This window comes from Pristiophorus japonicus, chromosome 14 (assembly GCF_044704955.1).
Source record: "Pristiophorus japonicus isolate sPriJap1 chromosome 14, sPriJap1.hap1, whole genome shotgun sequence".
In the NCBI taxonomy this organism is placed as follows: Eukaryota; Metazoa; Chordata; class Chondrichthyes; family Pristiophoridae; genus Pristiophorus; species Pristiophorus japonicus.
In genome coordinates this window covers 60007966-60028005 of record NC_091990.1, presented here as the reverse complement: position 1 = coordinate 60028005, position 20040 = coordinate 60007966, and the positions used below count along the sequence as shown (strand labels likewise).

The 20040-nt window shown below is 46.5% G+C and overlaps 1 long non-coding RNA gene across 1 annotated transcript; it reads left to right on the top strand.

Moving 5' to 3' along the window:
* The first annotated feature begins 332 nt into the window (after window positions 1-332).
* LOC139279402 (uncharacterized) lies at window positions 333-1178 on the top strand. The gene is made up of 3 exons (XR_011596464.1): window positions 333-410; window positions 827-992; window positions 1150-1178. It is a non-coding gene; the product is annotated as an uncharacterized lncRNA (long non-coding RNA).
* Window positions 1179-20040: the final 18862 nt, after the last annotated feature.

Below are 20040 nucleotides of genomic sequence, written 5' to 3'. Positions count from 1 at the left end.
CTGGGGGGATGATAATGGAAGTCTGGTCGGTAAATTTGGCGGGCCCATTGCGCATGCACGGAACTCCGAGTCAGACCCTGGGAACAGCCGAGTCTTCAAGGCGCGGCAACTCACGTTCGCGCATGCGCAGTTCCAGCTCCACAGGGTCTTCGAAGCGCGAAAATGCAGGAGCAAGGAGGATGCCAACTATCTACCTGCTTCTCACCCACCGCCCTTGATGCCTTGCTGGAGGAAGTGGAGAGTCTCTGGAGAGCCCTCCAGCCTGGAGAGGGACAAATGCCAGCTTCTCGGGATTTGAGAAGGCTCTGGAGGGAGCTGACTGAGCACGGTACAGCATGTTACATGTTGCAGTACCCACAACAGCGACCCAATGTTGCAATAGATTCAACGGCCTTATTATGGTCATCAGGGTGAGTACCCTTTCCATTCATCTGCCAATGCCTTCATGTGAACCTTAGTCTCTCTCACAATGTAGAGACCTTGCACTGCCTACCCCTTTTCTATCTCTATCAGGCCATGCTCCTCCTTGCTGAAGCCAACCTGAGACCTCTCCAATATCTCTCACCTTCTAGCTCCTTACTCAGCCTGAGTCCACCTACCAGCACCATTCAACTCTTCAAATGTGGTCCTAATCTTGAGTCTCATAGTTACTAGTAGTTGCTTGTGCCCCAGACCGACCGGTCACACATCCACTGTGCGATGCCACACAGGATGAAATGCCGATAAGCACACTTTGCCATATTACTCGCGAGTACCCTACTGCAAACCCATGTGGCACATCGGCACCCTCGCAGCCATGAACAACTTTTTGCTTTTGTCATTGCAGGTCAAACTCGCGCACACTATGCACGAGTTGCATCGTCGGGGAGAGGGCCAGCCCTACCTCCAGGACCTGACCCACGAGGAGGAGCAAGTGTCGTCCTCATGGGCGCTGCAGTCGTGGCGATGGAGGGCGGGAGGCAGGGAGGCAGAGCCCCTGCTTGACAGTGATGGTATGTGAATGAGATGGCCATTTTGTGTGAGCCCCTTTAGCCTTGCGGCCACATGCCTTGTAAGATGCTGCAACCAAAATAACAATGCCCTCCTCCTTCTCGCCTTGCTGCCCCCTCCACAGCTGATAACCACACTTCTGTTGCTTTGTGCTTACAGATGAGCCAGAAGAGCGTCAGCATGCCCGTCAGCCTACGTCTTCAGACCGCGGGGAAGATGAGGAAGGGGAGGTGGAGAGCAGGGCGGGACAGGGCGAGACATCCACAGTTGCGTTGAGCGGGGAGAGTACCTTGGTCGAAGAGGCCGTCTTTCCCGGGGTTGGCAGCACCTGAGGCTCCTGGCCTCAGTGGCCTGCAGCAATGCCCAGCGTGAGGGGAAGCTCGGGGGCCTGCTCTCCTGCCCACAGACAGGCAGATGAGCACCTGGTCTTGGAGGCTATGTCCAAGGAGTCAATGCAGATGCATTGCTCATGGGTGCATTGGGGAGGATCCTGTCGAGCGTGGATGCACTTGCATTGAATGTGGCGGAGGCCGCCTCAACCTTGGCATTTGCAGTTGGGGCCCATCAAGCTCATCCTTGGTCGATTACAAGGGACACTGGACATCATAAATGACTATGGGTCCAAGACACGATGGCACGGGCCATGTCTGATGGGCAGCAGCCCTTGAGCAGCAGGCCGAGACGATGCAATACTTGCATTCTGCCACATTGTCAGTGCGATCTGGCATAAATGCACTGTCTGCTCTGATGCAGGGTCAAATTGATGCCACGCAAGCACTGTCTGTTGCCATCGTGTCTGGAGACCCATCAGTCCAACAGGAGGGTAACGGTGTCGAAGTAGGCCAGCAATCTGCGCTCCACCAGATTGCTCCAGATGCTGAGGCTCTACCCCGGGGAAGTGGCATGCCGTCAGTCGAGGTGGAACATCATGTCCTCTCAGGACATCATTCGGTCTCCCGACACTGCCATTCTGCCTTTGCAACTGCCGCAGACAGCAATCCAGCCATTCCACACTGCTGCCGCAGGGGCCGTCAGCGGCCGGGCCTTCCAGGCCCAGAGCACCATGCTAGACCATCTGACCAGTCTCGCTCAGACACACAGCAGTCCTCAAGCGATCTTGCTGCAGGCACTGAGGACTCATTGAGGAGGAGCAGTAGACGAGGGAGGGGGGTGAGGCAGAGGGGTGTAAAATGCTTATGTGAGACCCAGTGATGAAAGGTATGGCTATGGACCCAATGTAGAAAAGGTGTAAATGGTATTCATTTGTTGTATTATTTGAAAGAACGGGTATCTATTGTGTTTTCTTTGAGGGGGTGGGGTTTTTGGGGTTATTTGAGGATTGTGATTGCAATAAAATGTAACGTTGAACGTTTCCTTCAGCTTCTGGTGTATGACTGTTGACTTATAATGGAGGGGTGGCATTATTGTGCCACAATACGCATTCATTATTAGCTGCATTCCTCAGCTCACTCCATTTAAGTGAGGCGTTCCCTAATGAGCTGCCGCCGAATAGCTTTGCCGCCGCCAATATTGGCACACTGCCTCCTCTGTGGATGCTGCTGGTCTTCGTCGTGTTGCTATTAATGCAGGGGGTCAGCACGCTCCTGGTCTTCCTCCCTCCTCCTCCTCCTCCTCCTCCTGAGGTGGCCCTGCGATCCCCACTGGCAAGGCCTGGGCCCTCATGATGGCCAAGTTGTGTAACATGCAGCACACCACAATGAATAGTGAGACCTGTTGAGGGGAGTATTGAAGGCTGCCTCCAGAGTAGTCCAGGCATCAGAATCGCTGCTTGAGCACCCCTATTGTCTGCTCTATGATGTTGGGGGTGGTGGCATGGCTCTCATTGTAGCGTTCCTCCAGCTCTGTGGTGGGGTTGCGGAGGGGGGGACATTAGCCAGGTGGCCAGGCCTTATCCCTTGTCCCCGAGCAGCCAGCCTTGGCCTTCCCATAGTGGCTGAAACAGTTGAGGTACAGTGCTCTCCCGCAGGATAAACACAACATGTGCGCTTCCAGGTAGCGAGTATTGACTGCGAGGATGCACTGCGTGTGGTCACACACCAGCTGCACATTTAGGGAGTGGTATCCCTTTCTGTTTCTGAAGACCTCTGCATTCTGGAATGGTGCTCGCGAGACCACGTGTGTGCAGTCAATTGCTCCTTGCACCCTTAGGAAGCCCACTATCCTGGCAAACCCACATGCATGCTCATCCTGTTTCTCCGTGGTCATCGGGAAGGTAATGAAGTCCATTCTATGTGTGTAGTGAGCCTGTGTGATATCGCAGATGCAGCATTATGCTGCAAATTGTGAGATGCTGCATATGTCCCCTGATGCAGCCTGGAAGGAGCCGGAGGCATAGAAGGTGAGTGCCACCATGACCTTCACTGCGACGGGCAGCACAGTCCTGGTGCCGATGTGAGGTCTTCCTGCAGGAGATGGTGTATCACTGTAATGCCTTCCTTTCGGAAGCGCAGTCTTCTGACACACTGCTCCTCGGACAGGTCCAGCTTTGAGCATTGTCGCTGGTAAAGTCGGGGGTAAGTTCTCCTGCTCTGATGTCTAGGGGCTCTCCTCCTTCAGCCGCCGACATGGCCAACAGCCCTTCTCTCTTCACGATGCCTTGCTAGAGCATGTAAAGTGTGACGTTGGCGAACTAGTAATGCCCCCATTAAAGTTTACAAATACGTTTCTCTCAAGCTGAACTGTTATGTCTGTCTGCCGCTGCATACTCGGAGGCTCATGCACCGTGCTGTGTGTAAACGTTGCACTGACTGACCTCCGAGGGGAGCGCTTCCTCATCCCTTTAAGTAGCTGCCAGTTAACGATTCTGCACGCCTGTACCCACTGTTTTTCCAGACGTTGTTCTTAGTGGGTGCTAAATGAGGGGGCCGCACCTAATTTACCAACCGGGGTGCAAGTATGGGCGTTGCACCGGGACTGCCGTCAGGATCGCACTGATCGTCAACAGCCAGGCGCGACTGGTTTGCATCCCCGGTGAGCCTCTACTGAGTTTTCAGTCGGGGCGCTAAAAGCTGTGCTCCAGGTCGGTAACCTCTTGTGCTCCCATTAATGTTCCCTCTGGCCACTAACTGAGGATTTAGGGCAGTCTTTGGCCAGGGACTCCCAGGTGTCAGTGGGGATATTGCACTTTACCAGGGAGGCTTTGAGGGTGTCCTTGTAACGTTTCCGCTGCCCACCTGTGAAGAAGTTCCGAGTAGAGCGCTTGCTTTGGGAGTCTCGTGTCAGGCATGCGGACAATGTGGCCTGCCCAGCGGAGCTGATCAAGTGTGGTCAGTGCTTCAGTGCTGGGGATGTTGGCCTGGTCGAGGACGCTAATGTTGGCACGTCTGTCCTCCCAGGGGATTTAGCATTTAACACATTATAAAATAACATTATGTAAACATGCACGTAATGAATCCCAGTAGGATTTAGACATTTATCCAGGCCATCGTAATGGTTCGCTGTGTCAGTATCTGAATGATAATTTGATTTATTACCATGCAATGGCCTGCGGGCCGCAGACTGATTGTAAATGAGAGCTTAGTGAACTATATTACCAAAATACCTTTCAACATTCAATGCTTAAATAGAGTTGTTAAAGAAATTGTGAAATATGATGCCTTTAATTATGAATATTGCCCCCCTTCCCCCTGGGAGCACAAAGGCCGATTGAAAGGCATGGGGAGTGGGGTTCACAGGGAGTGGGGTTCACAGGGAGTGGGGGTCACAGGGAGTGGGGTTCAATGGGGGTCACAGGGAGTGAGTTTCACAGGGAGTGGGGTCACAGGGCGTGGGGATCACAGGGAGTGTGGATCACAGGAAGTGAGGGTCACAGGGACTGGGGGTCACAGGGAGTGGGGCTCACAGGGAATGGGGGTCACAGGGAGTGGGGGTCACAGGGCGTAGGGTTCAATGGGGGTCACAGGGCGTGGGGATCACAGGGAGTATGGGTCACAGGATGTGGGGTCACAGGGAGTGGGGGGTCACAGGAAGTGGTGTTCACAGGAAGTGAGGGTCACAGGCACTGGGGGTCACAGGGAGTGGGGTTCACAGGGAGTGGGGGTCACAGGGAGTGGGGGTCACAGGGAGTGGGGGTCACAGGGAGTGGGGTCACAGGGAGTGGACTACAAGGTGATTGGAATCATGGGAATGAGAGCATGGGAGTGTATGCAGAATCTTCACCCGTGCTACCAATCCAGTTCATAAAGATAAAAAAGAAAGACTTGGATTTATATAGCGCCTTTCACAACCACCAGACATCGCAAAGCGCTTTACAGCCAATGAAGTACTTTTGGAGTGTAGTCACTGTTGTAATGTGGGAAACGCAGCAGCCAATTTGCGCACAGCAAGCTCCCACAAACAGCAATGTGATCATGACCAGATAATCTATTTTTGTTATGTTTGAGGGATAAATTTTGGCCTGGAGACTGTGGATAACTCCCTTACTCTTCTTCAAAATAGTGCCGTGGGATCTTTTACATCCACCTGAGAGGTGGAGGCAATGTGAACTAAATGGTACAAATTTACGACGATGTCGCACAGAAAGAAGCCATTTGGACCATCGTAAAAAAACTATCCAATCAGTCCCACTCCCCCCCGCTCTTTCCCCACAGCCCTGCAAACTTTTCCCTTTCAAGTATTTATCCTATTCCCATTTGAAAAATATTATTGAATCTGCTTCCACCAGCCTTTCAGATAGTGCATTCCAGATCATAACAATGTTTTCCTCATCTTGTTTCTGGTTCTTTTGCTGATTATCTTAAATCTGTGTCCTCTGATTACCACCCTCCTGCCACTGGAAACAGGTTCTCCTCATTCACACGATCATTCATGATTTCGAATACCTCTATCAAATCTCATCTTAGCCATCTCTGCTCTCAGGACAACAACCCCAGTTTCTCCAGTCTCTCCATGTAACTGAAGTATTGCAACCCTGGTACCATTCCAGTAAATCTCCTCTGCACCCTCTCTAAGACCTTGACATCCTTCCGAAAGTGTGGCGACCAGAATTGGCCACAATACTCCAGTTGGGGCCTAACCAATGTTTTATACAGGTTTAGCATAACTTCCTTGCCTTGGTACTCGATGCCTCTATATGTAAAGCCAAAGATTCGGTATGCCCTTTTAACTGCCTTCTCAACTTCTCCTGATACCTTCAAAGGCTTGTTATGCATATAGCCCCATACACCGCAGGTCTCTCTGTTCCTGCACCCCATTTACAATTGTACCATTTCGTTCATATTGCCTCTCCTCATTCTCCCAACCAAAATGAATCACTTCACACTTCTCTGCCTTAAATTTCATCTGCCACATGTCCGCCCATTTCACCAGTCTGTCTATGTCCTCCTGAAGTGTGTTACTATCCTCCTCATGGTTTACTACAGTTCTGAGCTTCATATCATCTGCAAACTTTGAAATTGTGCCCAAGTCCAGGTCATAACTAGAGCAGTGGTCCTAATACTGACCCCTGAGAACACCACTGCCCACTTACCTCACATCTCACGAACAATCGTTCACCACTACTCTCTACTTTCTACCTGACACAAGACTCCCAAAGCAAGCGCGCTACTCGGAACTCCTACACGGCAAGCGAGCCCAAGGTGGGCAGAGGAAATGTTACAAGGACACCCTCAAAGCCTCCCTGAAAAAGTGCAACATCCCCACCAACACCTGGGAATCCCTGGCCAAAGACCGCCCTAAGTGGAGGAAGTGCATCCGGGAGGGTGCTGAGCACCTTGAGAGTCATCCCCGAGAACATGCACAAATCAAGCGCAGGCAGCGGAAGGAGCGTGCGGCAAACCAGTCCCACCCACCCCTTCCTTCAACCACTGTCTGTCCCACCTGTGACAGAGACTGTAGTTCTCGTATTGGACTGTTCAGCCACCTGAGAACTCACTTTTAGGGTGGAAGCAAGTCTTCCTCGATTTCAAGGGACTGCCTATGGTGATGATTTTCTATCCCTAAGATAATTTCATATCCATGCAGGCACTGCCCCTTTAATTCCATGAACTTTTATTTTGTGAACAAGTTTATTATATCGTACTTTATCAAACATCTTGCGAAAGTCCCTTTACACATCAATCGCACTACCCTCATCAACGATCTCCGTTACTTCACCAAAGAACTCCATCCAGTTCGTCAAACGTGATTCGCCTTTAACAACATTTTAACACAGTAAAAGTCCCAAGAGCATTTCACAGGAGCATTATCAGACAAAAATGTATATCGAGCCACATAAACACAGATGACCACAAGCTTGGCAAAAGTTTGAGGTTTTAATGCGTCTAGGCATTTGAAGGCTTGGCCGCCAATGGTGGAGCGATGAAAATCATCAGAATTGGAGAAATGTAGAGATCTCGTAGGGTTGTAGGGCTGGAGGAGGTTACAGAGATAGGGAGGGGTGAGGCCATGGATGAAATTGAAAACAAGGATGAGAATTTAAAAATTGAGGTGTTGCCAGACTAGGAATGAAGGTTGGTCAACGAGCACAGGGTGATGGGTGAACGGGACTTGGTGCGGGTTAAGACACGGTCAGCGAGCACAGGGTGATGGGTGAACGAGACTTGGTGCGGGCTAAGACACGGGCAGCGAGCACAGGGTGATGGGTGAACGGGACTTGGTGCAGATTAAGACACGGGCAGCAGAGTTTTGAATGAGCTCAGGTTTACAAAAGTTGCAAGGTGGGAGGCTGGCCAGGGAGGGTACTGTGTGGCCCTGAGGAGCTCCAGGAAAATGAGTCGGGGTTGGAATGGATTTAGACAGACCTGTAGCAGCCCATCCCAATAAAACAGAGACCCCAGCCCTAAAAGGCAGGCAGGCAGGAGAATGTTGGAGGTAGATTTCAGACAATAGAAAGGCTTCTGAAATATTGTGTTTGTAGCCAAATCACGCAGCTCCCTCCAGCTCACTCTGCTTACTTTATTAACTCTGAATGAATAAAATTAATTGAGACAAGAAGCCCAGCTCAGCTGAAGGAGAATTTTTAAGCTGCATATTTCAACAGGATGAGAAAATATCAATTTAGGGATTGAACTCCCTCTGCACGATATTTTTAATGCACTGGTTAATATCTGTGTTAACTTCTTGTCAGCTCTACTGTAATACAGTCATTAAATGAGTGGAAACAGGGACTTAATGTAAAGATCCTAACTGGAGGAGTGCGCAGAGACAATTAATCCCATTAAGAAAATTGCAAATTATAAACCTTGGGAACCAACCCTGGTTCAATGAGGAGTGCGGAGAGCATGCCAGGAACAGCACCAAATTTATCTAAAAGTGAGGTGCCAACCTGGGGAAGCCACAACACAGGACAACATGCATGTTAAACAGCAGAAGCAGCATGTTACAGATAGAGCTAAGTGATCCCACAATCAATGGACCAGATTAAAGCTCTGCAGTCCTGCCACATCCAGTCGTGAATGGTGGTGAACAACTAAACAACTAACGGGAGGAGGAAAATATTCCCATCCTCGATGATGGCGGAGCCCAGCATGTGGGGATAAAAGACAAGGCCGAAGCGTTTGCAACAAGCTACAACCAGAAGTGCCGAGTGGATGATCCATTTCGGCCTCCTCCTGAGGTCCCCACCATCACAGAGGCTAGTCTTCAGCCAATTCGATTCACTCCACGTGATATCAAGAAGTGGCTGAGCGCACTGGATACAACAAATGCTATGGGCCCTAACAACATCCTGGCTGTTGTGCTGAAGTCTTGTGCTCCAGAACTAGCCAAGCTACAATACTGGCACATACCCAAAAAAGTGGAAAATTAGCCAGAATGCCCTGTCCACAAAAAGCAGAACAAATCCAATCCATCCAATTACTGCCCCATCAGTCTACTCTCAATCATCAGCAAAGTGATGGAAGGTGTCGTCGACAGTGCTATCAAGCAGCACTAACTCACTAAATCTCCTAACCGATGCCCTGTTTGGGTTCTACCAGGACCACTCAGCTCCAGACCTCATTACAGCCTTGTTCCAAACATGGACAAAAGAGCTGAATTCCAGAGGTGAGGTGAGAGTGACTGCCCTTGGCATCAAAGCTGCATTTGACCGAGTGTGGCATCAAGGAGCCCCAGTAAAACTGAAGTCAATGGGATTCAGGGGGAAAACTCTCCACAGGCTGAAGTCACACTTAGCACAAAGGAAGATGGTTGTGGTTGCTGGAAGGCAATCCTCACAGCCCCAGGACATCACTGCAGGAGTCCCTCAGGGCAGTGTTTTCGACCCAACCATCTTCAGCTGCTTCATCAATGACCTTCCCGCCATCATTAGGTCAGAAGTGGTGATGTTCGCTGATGATGGCATAGTGTTGAGTTCCATTCGCAGTTCCTCAGATAATGAAGCAGTCCATGCCCGCATCCAGCAAGACCTGGGCAACAACCAGAGTTTGGCTGATAAGTTGCACGTAACATTTGTGCCACTGAGAGAGTCTAACCATCCCCTTGGCATTACCATCAGTGAATCCCCCACTGTCAACATCTATTGATCTAAAACTTAACTAGACCAGCCACATAAATATTGTGGCTACAAGAGCGGGTCAGAGTTTGGGTATTCTGCGGCGAGTGACCCTCCTGCCATCTACAAGGCACAAGTCAGGAGTGTGATGGAATACTCTCCACTTGCCTGGATGAGTGCAGCTCAAACAACACTCAAAAAGCTCGACACAATCCAGGAAAAGGCAGCCCACTTGATCAGCACCCCATTCATTATCTTAAACATTCACTCCCTCCACCACCATCACACCGTGGCTGCAAGTGTATACCATCGACAAGATGCACTGCAGCAACTCACCAAGGCTTCTTCGACATCACCTCCCAAACCCGTGACTTCTACCACCTAGAAGGACAAGGGCAGCAGGCGCATGGGAACACAATCACCTGCAAGTCCTCCTCCAAGTCACACACCATCCTGACTGAGATATATATCACTGTTCCTTCATCGTCGCTGGGACAAAATCCTGGAACTCCCTCGATAACAGCACTGTGGGAGTACCTTCACCACACGGACTGCAGCGGTTCATGAAGGCTCACCACTACCTTCTCAGGGCAATTAAGGATGGGCAATAAATGCTGGCCTTGCCAGCGATGCCCACAGCCAATGAATGAATTAAAAATAAATTATAAATGGACGGTTGGGTATGGTACCGGAGGAATGGGCAGTTAGGAACAGTACCAGTTGATAGTCTAAGAGTTCACTTTGCCTTTCTCGCTCCACCCCCTCCAATCCGTTTCCAACCCGTGCTGTCCCCGCCCTGGGAGTGTTTGATGGGACAGTGTAGAGGGAGCTTTACTCTGTCTCTAACCCATGCTGTACCTGCCCTGGGAGTGTTTGATGGGACAGTGTAGAGGGAGCTTTACTCTGTATCTAACCCGAGCTGTACCTGCCCTGGGAGTGTTTGATGGGACAGTTTAGAGGGAGCTTTACTCTGTATCTAACCCGAGCTGTACCTGCCCTGGGAGTGTTTGATGGACAGTTTAGAGGGAGCCTTACTCTGTATCTAACCCGTGCTGTACCCACCCTGAGAGTGTTTGATGGTGTAATGTCTGTAAGCTTAGAAACATACAAACATAGAAAATAGGTGCAGGAGTAGGCCATTCGGCCCTTTGAGCCTGCACCGCCATTCAATGAGTTCATGGCTGAACTTGCAACTTCAGTACCCCATTCCTGCTTTCTCGCCATACCCCTTGATCCCCCTAGTAGTAAGGACTTCATCTAACTCCTTTTTGAATATATTTAGTGAATTGGCCTCAACAACTTTCTGTGGTGAGAATTCCACAGGGTCACCACTCTCTGGGTGAAGAAATTCCTCCTCATCTCAGTCCTAAATGGCTTACCCCTTATCCTTAGACTGTGTCCCCTGGTTCTGGACTTCCCCAACATTGGGAATATTCTTCCTGCATCTAACCTGTCTAACCCCGTCAGAATTTTAAACGTTTCTATGAGGTCCCCTCTCATTCTTCTGAACTCCAGTGAATACAAGCCCAGTTGATCCAGTCTTTCTTGATAGGTCAGTCCCGCCATCCCAGGAATCAGTCTGGTGAACCTTCGCTGCACTCCCTCAATAGCAAGAATGTCCTTCCTCAGGTTAGGAGACCAAAACTGTACACAATATTCCAGGTGTGGCCTCACCAAGGCCCTGTACAACTGTAGCAACACCTCCCTGCCCCTGTACTCAAATCCCCTCGCTATGAAGGCCAACATGCCATTTGCTTTCTTAACCGCCTGCTGTACCTGCATGCCAACCTTCAATGTACCATGACACCCAGGTCTCGTTGCACCTCCCCTTTTCCTAATCTGTCACCATTCAGATAATAGTCTGTCTCTCTGTTTTTACCACCAAAGTGGATAACCTCACATTTATCCACATTATACTTCATCTGCCATGCATTTGCCCAATCACCTAACCTAGCCAAGTCGCTCTGCAGCCTCATAGCATCCTCCTCGCAGTTCACACTGCCACCCAACTTAGTGTCATCCGCAAATTTGGAGATACTACATTTAATCCCCTCATCTAAATCATTAATGTACAGTGTAAACAGCTGGGGCCCCAGCACAGAACCTTGCGGTACCCCACTAGTCACTGCCTGCCATTCTGAAAATTCCCCATTTACTCCTACTCTTTGCTTCCTGTCTGACAACCAGTTCTCAATCCATGTCAGCACACTACCCCCAATCCTATGTGCTTTAACTTTGCACATTAATCTCTTGTGTGGGACCTTGTTGAAAGCCTTCTGAAAGTCCAAATATACAACATCAACTGGTTCTCCCTTGTCCACTCTACTGGAAACATCCTCAAAAAATTCCAGAAGATTTGTCAAGCATGATTTCCCTTTCACAAATTCATGCTGACTTGGACCGATCATGTCACCTCTTTCCAAATGCACTGCTATGACATCCTTAATAATTGATTCCATCATTTTATCCACTACCGATGTCAGGCTGACCGGTCTATAATTCCTTGTTATCTCTCTCCCTCCTTTTTTAAAAAGTGGGGTTACATTGGCTACCCTCCACTCCATAGGAACTGATCCAGAATCAATGAAATGTTGGAAAATGACTGCCAATGCATCCACTATTTCCAAGGCCACCTCCTTAAGTACTCTGGGATGCAGTCCATCAGGCCCTGGGGATTTATCGGCCTTCAATCCCATCAATTTCCCCAACACAATTTCCCGACTAATAAGGATTTCCCTCAGTTCCTCCTCCTTACTAGACCCTCCGACTCCTTTTATATCCGGAAGGTTGTTTGTGTCCTCCTTAGTGAATACCGAACCAAAGTACTTGTTCAATTAGTCTGCCATTTCTTTGTTCCCCGTTATGACTTCCCCTGATTCTGACTGCAGGGGACCTATGTTTGTCTTTACTAACCTTTTTCTCTTTACATATCTATAGAAACTTTTGCAATCCGTCTTAATGTTCCCTGCAAGCTTCTTCTCGTACTCCATTTTCCCTGCCCTAATCAAACCCTTTGTCCTCCTCTGCTGAGTTCTAAATTTCTCCCAGTCCCCGGGTTCGCTGCTATTTCTGGCCAATTTGTATGCCACTTCCTTGGCTTTAATACTATCCCTGATTTCCCTTGATAGCCACGGTTGAGCCACCTTCCCTTTTTTATTTTTACGCCAGACAGGAATGTACAATTGTTGTAGTTCATCCACGCGGGCTCTAAATGTCTCCCATTGCCCATCCACAGTCAACCCTTTAAGTATCATTCGCCAATCTATCGTAGCCAATTCATGCATCATACCTTCAAAGTTACCCTTCTTTAAATTCTGGACCATGGTCTCTGAATTAACTGTTTCATTCTCCATCCTAATGCAGAATTCCACCATATTATGGTCACTCTTCCCCAAGGGGCCTCGCACAACGAGATTGCTAATTAATCCTCTCTCATTACACAACACCCAGTCAAAGATGGCCTCCCCCCTAGTTGGTTCCTCGACATATTGGTCTAAAAAACCATCCCTTATGCACTCCAGGAAATCCTCCTCCACTGTATTGCTTCCAATTTGGTTAACCCAATCTATGTGCATATTAAAGTCACCCATTATGTAATGTTTGTAGCTCCACACTGTGGATGTGGACGTATTGTGTACTGCAAGTGCAGGGTTAATAATAAACAGCCCAGGCAGATTTCCGGAGATTTCCAAGAGAGCTGCCTGCCATGTTTGGAAGCTGTGTGTGCTGTGCTCTGTGAAGATATCGCATTTGACGACGGAAGATGGGATTTTTCAGATGATTTAAAGCTAAATTTTTGTTGGTGAAAGATTCAGACAGCCGACAGAGAGACTTTGGAAGTTTCTGTCTTTGGAAAAAAGCTACAAAATCCGAGGTAAAATACAGCACACATGGCAGGTGTATTGCGACATTTGGGAGAATATAGACACGACTAGGAACGTTTTAAAGCGTATGTGGATCAGCTAGAAATGTATTTCACTGCAAATAACATAATCGAAGTTCCAGACAATGCAGTCCAGAACTGGGCTGTATTGGAACGTAAGAAAGCGATCTTCTTATCGGATGCAGGTCCGACATTGTACGAAACCTGTGTAAATCTGCTAGTGCCTGATGAGCCAAAGGACACAACACTTAAATAGATTTTAACAAAGCTGGAGCAGCACTATAACCCCAAACCATTAGAAATTGCTGAAAGCTATTGTTTCAGGATTCGGAATCAAAAGGCTGATAAAAGTATCAGTGATTACATCGAAGCATTAAAAAAGCTATCGATGCAATGTCATTTTGGAAACTTTCAAAATTGCACATTACGGGATTGTTTTGTTTGTGGGGTGAAAAATGATGCAATCAGAAGGAAGTTATTGATGACGGATGACTTGACTTTGGAGATTGCTTGTCAGACAGCGAGGTCGATGGGCATGGCTGAACAATATTCCTGAGAATTAAATAATGATTACGATCATCAGTCAACCAAGGTAAATCACCTGTAGGTTCAACATAAAAGACGGTGGGGCCCAAAGTCTCAGAAACTGGAAATTCTAACAGAGCATCAAAGTTGTGCTATAGGTGCCTGGGACAACACATTGCTCAAAGTTGTCCATACGTGAAGGCAGAGTGTTTCTTCTGCAGGAAGACTGGGCATCTTGCGAAGGCATGCCAACTGAAGGGTAAACCAGCTTCCAAAGCTATGAGTCCAGCATTCAAAGCTATAAGTTGAAATCCCAAGAGACTACATAGCATGGAAGAACAACAACAGGATGAGGAGATGTTAGAGTTACACGTCATCAGGAGCACAAGGTTAACAGACAGCGATTCGGAAAGCATCAAAATCCACATAGATGTTGCGGGATTTAAGATACCAATGGAAATTGACACAGGTGCATCATCAGTGCAGTACTGAAGTCGCTGTACCTCGACAAATTGCGTGATTTCCAACTGGAGAAATCCAAGATAGAGCTGCGAGGCTACTCGGGAGTGAAAACTCCTGTGGTAGGTCATATCACCGTACCGGTGAAATATAAAGATCAATTTCAGAATTTGCCTCAAATAGTAGTGAAAGGAGACAAGTCTGCCTTACTCGGAAGAAATTGTTTGAGCTCACTGAAGCTGGATTGGAGTAAGATTTTCCATGTGGAAGCGAGATTTTCATCAACGGATGATGTTATCAAGCACTATCCGAAGGTGTTCTGCGAAACGAGCAATCCGATCCAAGGCTTCAAGGCGAGTGTCAGGGTACAGAAGGAAGCTAGATCGGTTTACTACAAGCCATGTTCCATACCATAAGAACTGAAGGAGAAAGTTGAGCAAGAACTCAAAAGACTAGAGACTGAGAACATTATTTGTAAGATCGATCGATGTAATTGGGCTACATCCATTGTTGTTGTACCTAAGTCTGATGGTCAGGTAAGATTGTGTGGTGATTATAAAGTAACCGTAAACCAGGTTCTAGAGGGTAATGGCCCCAATACATTGACGAATATAGAAGATTTGTTCACAACACTGACAGGTTTTCTCAAAATTGGATCTTATGAATGCTTATTTACAGCTTGAACTAGATGAGGAGTCCAAGTCATGTTTGACTATAAATACTCATCTAGGCCTATATCAATTTAATAGGCTACCGTTTGGAGTGTCTTCTACCCCTGCCATATTGCAAGGGGTGATGAACCAGATTTTGCAAGGTATTGAAGGGGTAGTATGTTATTTGGATGACATACTAATTTCAGCACCAAATAGGCAAATTCATAATAACATATTGAATGAAGACCTCAAATGGCTAGAGAAGCGCAGAGTACAAGTGTTTGCTCGTAAGTGTGAGTTATTTAAAAACTCAGTGGAGTACTTAGGGTACAGAGTAGACAAAGATGGTTTACATCCAACCATGGAAAAATTGGATGAAATTGGAAATGCACCCACTCCCAGGAATGTCACTGAACGTCGTTCATTCTTGCGTCTTTTGAACTATTATGGGAAGTTCCTACCAAATTTGGCATTAATATTTGGGGTCAAGAAGTTTCACAAATACTTGTATGGTCGTAAGTTTACCATCGTTACGGACCATAAGCCCCAAACCGCAGTCCTCCATCCAAAGTCCCCAGTTCCAAAATTAACTGCAGCCCGAATGCAGAGATGTGCTTTGATTTTGTCAGCATATACATACGATATTGAATACAGACAATCAGCTGATCACAGTAATGCTGATGCAATGTCTAGATTGCCTTCCCCATCATGATTAACACCCGATAGGGAAGAAGTGTTTTATTTTTCATACATTGATGAACTGCCAGTCACAGCTGAAGAGATTGGTAGAGCAACCAAACGTGACCCAGTGATGTCAAAGGTGTATGAGTATATTGCAAATGGATGGCCAAACCAGGTAACAGACAAAGATACACATCCATTCTTCATTCGTAGGAATGAATTATCTGTCGATAAAGATTGTATCATGTGGGGTGCAAGAGTGGTTATACCAAATAAATTCTGGTCCAAATTATTAGGAGGCCTCCATGACCAGCACCTGAGAATGTGCTTGACCTAGAGTTTTGCACGCAGTTATTTATGGTGGCCAGGTCTTGATAAAGATATAGAGTACATCGTGAGTCAGTGTACGACATGTCAATCGGTAAACAAGCAAACACCACCAGTACCATGGCCTCCCAGGGTGTGGCAAAGGCTACATATTGATTTTGCTGAGTTAGAAGGACAATAATTGTTCATTGTGATTGATAGTCATTCAAAGTGGGTTGAGGTGTTTCCAATGTGGAAAATAACAACAAATATTACATTGGACATTTTACGAAAATTATTTTCTTCATTTGGCCTCCCTGAAGTAATTGTTTCGGATAATGGACCACAATTTTGTTCAGAAGAATTTGCACAATTCACGAGCAAAAATGGTGTGAAACACCATACCATTCTGCCTTGAATGGTGCAGCAGAGCACACTGTACAAATTGTAAAACGTGCCCTCATAAAACCAATGTTAGATCCAAATCCAAGGAAACGACAGTTGTCATTGGATCACAAATTGACTAATTTTTTGATTACATAACTACTGGTAGAACACCAGCAGAGTTGTTTCCCAAACGACAGCCACGAACCAGATTCTCGTTGTTAAAGCCAAATTTGGCACAGTCCATAAAAGAGACACAATTAAGACAGAAAGATAATCATAATAAAGGTAGAGTAAAAGTGAGAAGTGTGAAATTAAACCAGAAGGTGGAAGTGATGAACCATTACCATAAATGGGTAAAGTGGTGTGGAAATGTATTTTTATCTAAGCTGATACCATACGGTATTTGTGTGCCATTTGATTAAAATGGAGTCCTGGCCCTTCCAGAACTTTCTGCATTTTAGCAGCCAGCTTATTATGAACAGCTAAACCTGCTGTTAGATGGCTGATGGTTATCAGACAGCTAGGAGACAAGTCATGCTGAGACAAGTAACCCCCCATGGTGCTCTCCTATTGTCTACACTACAGGAGTTCCATGTCACCCCACCCTTATCTTCTAGCCATTATCTCTTTCCTTTACCTCATCCATTTGAAGCAAACAGGTAAACTAACCAGGAAATTGGATAATCCTGATACAATACAAGACAGGTGATAGCCCATTACCTATGACTCATGGAGTAATGGCCGTTTGGCTTTCTGATAACCCTGACAAAAGGAAATATCTTGACACCATTTCAGTCCAGGATATAGTAATTAACTCTTTATCTGTATTCACTGACTGTGAGACAGAGCAATACACAGGGAGAGGCCAGAACTTGGGTTTTACTGTATAAATATCTTGTGAAGCTGTACCATTGCGGAGGTTTCATTTTAGCCCTTGACTGAGTGAAACTTACCCCTTGCGAGCAAGTAAATTAAAAGGGAAACTTCCATCGGAGCTGTAAGTGTCGGAGTCATTCTTTTCTGAGGTCGAGATTTCGACAGTTATTGGAGGTTCCACCGAGATGCATACTCTCTGTTCTGTGAGTAAAACGGATACAGGCATAGTGCCTCTCCAGTGAAAGGCTTCGGTGGCCAAACAAGGTGAGCCTTTGCTCACAAGAGGTTTCTTCACTGTTGAATCGCAGATGTAATCTGTTGTCCACAGCTGAGGTACTGCATCTACAAGACTCGGCATTTAAAAGTTAAAGGTATTTTTTTTATAACCATTTCTTTCTCAGCTCGCCAGCAGAAGAGAACAGGTTCTGGAAAAAAATCTCGAGACAGCCCGGGGAAGGTTTCAGTAGGTAAAAGAAAGCGCTAGTCGATCGAAAAGGGTTCCAGGTTCTTATATGATAAGATTTTTATTGTTTTTAATTCGGAAGGGGTTCTTATGTGATAAGACTATTAAAAGAAAAGAAAAAAAGAAAGCGCTAATAATCGATCGAAGGTTCTTATGTGATAAGATTTTTATTGTTTTTAATTCGGAAGGGGTTCTTTTGTGATAAGACTATTAAAAAAAAGAGCGCAATCGATCAAAGAGTTTGGGTACGGAACCTTAAGTTTTATCAGCTGTTATTAGGATAAGTTAAGGACTCGGTCTGTAGTGGCGTACAACGCAGACTGAGAATTTGTTTAGAGGTTATGATTTCTGTACTCACGGGAATATTGTTTGTTGTCCTTGTATTACTGTTGGTTGCAATACCTTTGTGAGTCATTGCCATTAGAGAAACGGGAAGAGTCACTAGGGAAAATTGTGATTCGAAAAAAAAAAAAAAAAAAACCACAAGGATTGATTAAGAAAAGAAACAGTAACTGATTGATCAACTACGATTGGTTCGTGCCAACATATCTCACACACCCAGACTGAGCCCGAATTAAGAGCCTTTTCAGGCCACGTAACGGCCAGGAGAAGTGGGCGTAGAGAACTCGGTTGGCCGAAAGGATTGTGAGATCAGAAACTGTGGGAAAATCTTAATCATCCAGAATGGGTGCCGGAGCAAGTTAAAACACCACAAAAGGCACACCAGCCTATGTCTTGCTCCAGAATTGTGGTCAGTCTTCAATTGACCAAAGAAACAAAAACCAGTAAAGTGGACTAAGGGTGAAAACAGGCCATTTCCACCCGATGGTTCATTTAATTTAGAGAGAACAACTTGTCTAGAGGAATGTCTTATAAACAGAGATCCAGGTAAAAAAAAAAGGAAAGTAATAGAAAAGGCCTGGGTTCCGATTCTTCAAGCCCATGTAAAATTAACAGAGGAAGTAAATCAAATGTAAAAAAAAAGAGAACCTGATAGTGACTTATGAAAAAAAAAAATGAAGCTAGTAAAAGAAAAAGCTTTATTGAATGGAGAGAGACTTGTGAATGTCTTGTCTTTGAATGAGAGTGCGTGAATGTCTTGTCTTTGAATGAGAGTGCTTCTGTCTTTTTTCCTTGTGTCTGGAAACCTGTTTGGAAAAGTTGTGGAGCTGCCTGTTTGTTTTAGCTCCACCCACTTTTTCAAACAAAGTGAAGTTTTTTTAACCCTTCATAGTGTTGTCCTGTATGTGGGAAGTTTAAGACATTTTAAGTTAGAAGCGCAGGTGTGGATTTATTCGGATGAGAGGTTACGGAGCTAGGAAATGCACAAAGGATAGGTTTGTTGAGACATGGTCCCGGTGGTTAAAAGTTGTAATGCTTTTTTTTCGAGGTGCAGGCTGGGGGAGTACACTCTCATTGTCCTTGGTGTAAAATCTTGGTACAAAAGCTTCTAACTCAGTAGGGGGAAATTTTTTTGGATAAAGAGTGGCAGTACAATAATTGAATTGGGATTTTGAGATATTTCAGGTGATCTCCTTGATCAACATTTTGAGTGTATTGGAAAAATCTTGGGTTTGGAGGCCTTTTAAGAAGATTAGAAAACAAGTACTTTACATTCTGTGATCTGTGAATCACTATAAGCATAAATGAGAAGTCCGTGTAACACACAGATTTGTCCAGTTCAGAAGCCCACACAAATGGAGGTTTGTCCATGACCTACGAGCTGTGAATGAATCTACTATATTCTCACAATGCTTAAAGGATGTGGAATGAAGTATCCCGGAATGCTTTCCAGAACCTTAAGCAGTCCCTCACTTCAGCACCAGCCTTGGGATTACCAGATTACACTAAGCTATTCAACTTATTTGTGCATCACAAGTCGGGTTTTGCACAATCTGTTTTGACTCAGTTACATGGGGACAGGCATTTCAGTACCCAACTAGACCCAGTGGCACGCGGACTATCGGGATGTCTTCCTTCGTTGGCAGCAGCTTATTATGCTATGCAACAGGCTCAGACAATCAAAAATGCAGAACAAGTGGAAAATCTCCTGCGAGCCATTTAATGCCCCTTAAAACTTGCCATTATCAAATGCCAGGCACATACAGGCCAGTCGAATGAGGTGGCACTTGGGAATGCCAGAGCTGATAATGCAGCTAAGTCAGCAGCTCTGTCGAAAGGGGGGATGCAGGTGTCATTGTTCCCACTAAGGAAAAATAATTGCTCAGACCCGCCACCCACTATTAATGACGTGCTGGCCTTTCAGACACAGGCCAGTACGGAGGTGGAGACAGACACACCACCCACTATTAATGATGTGCTGGCCTTTCAGACACAGGCCAGTACGGAGGAGGTGGTGACCTGG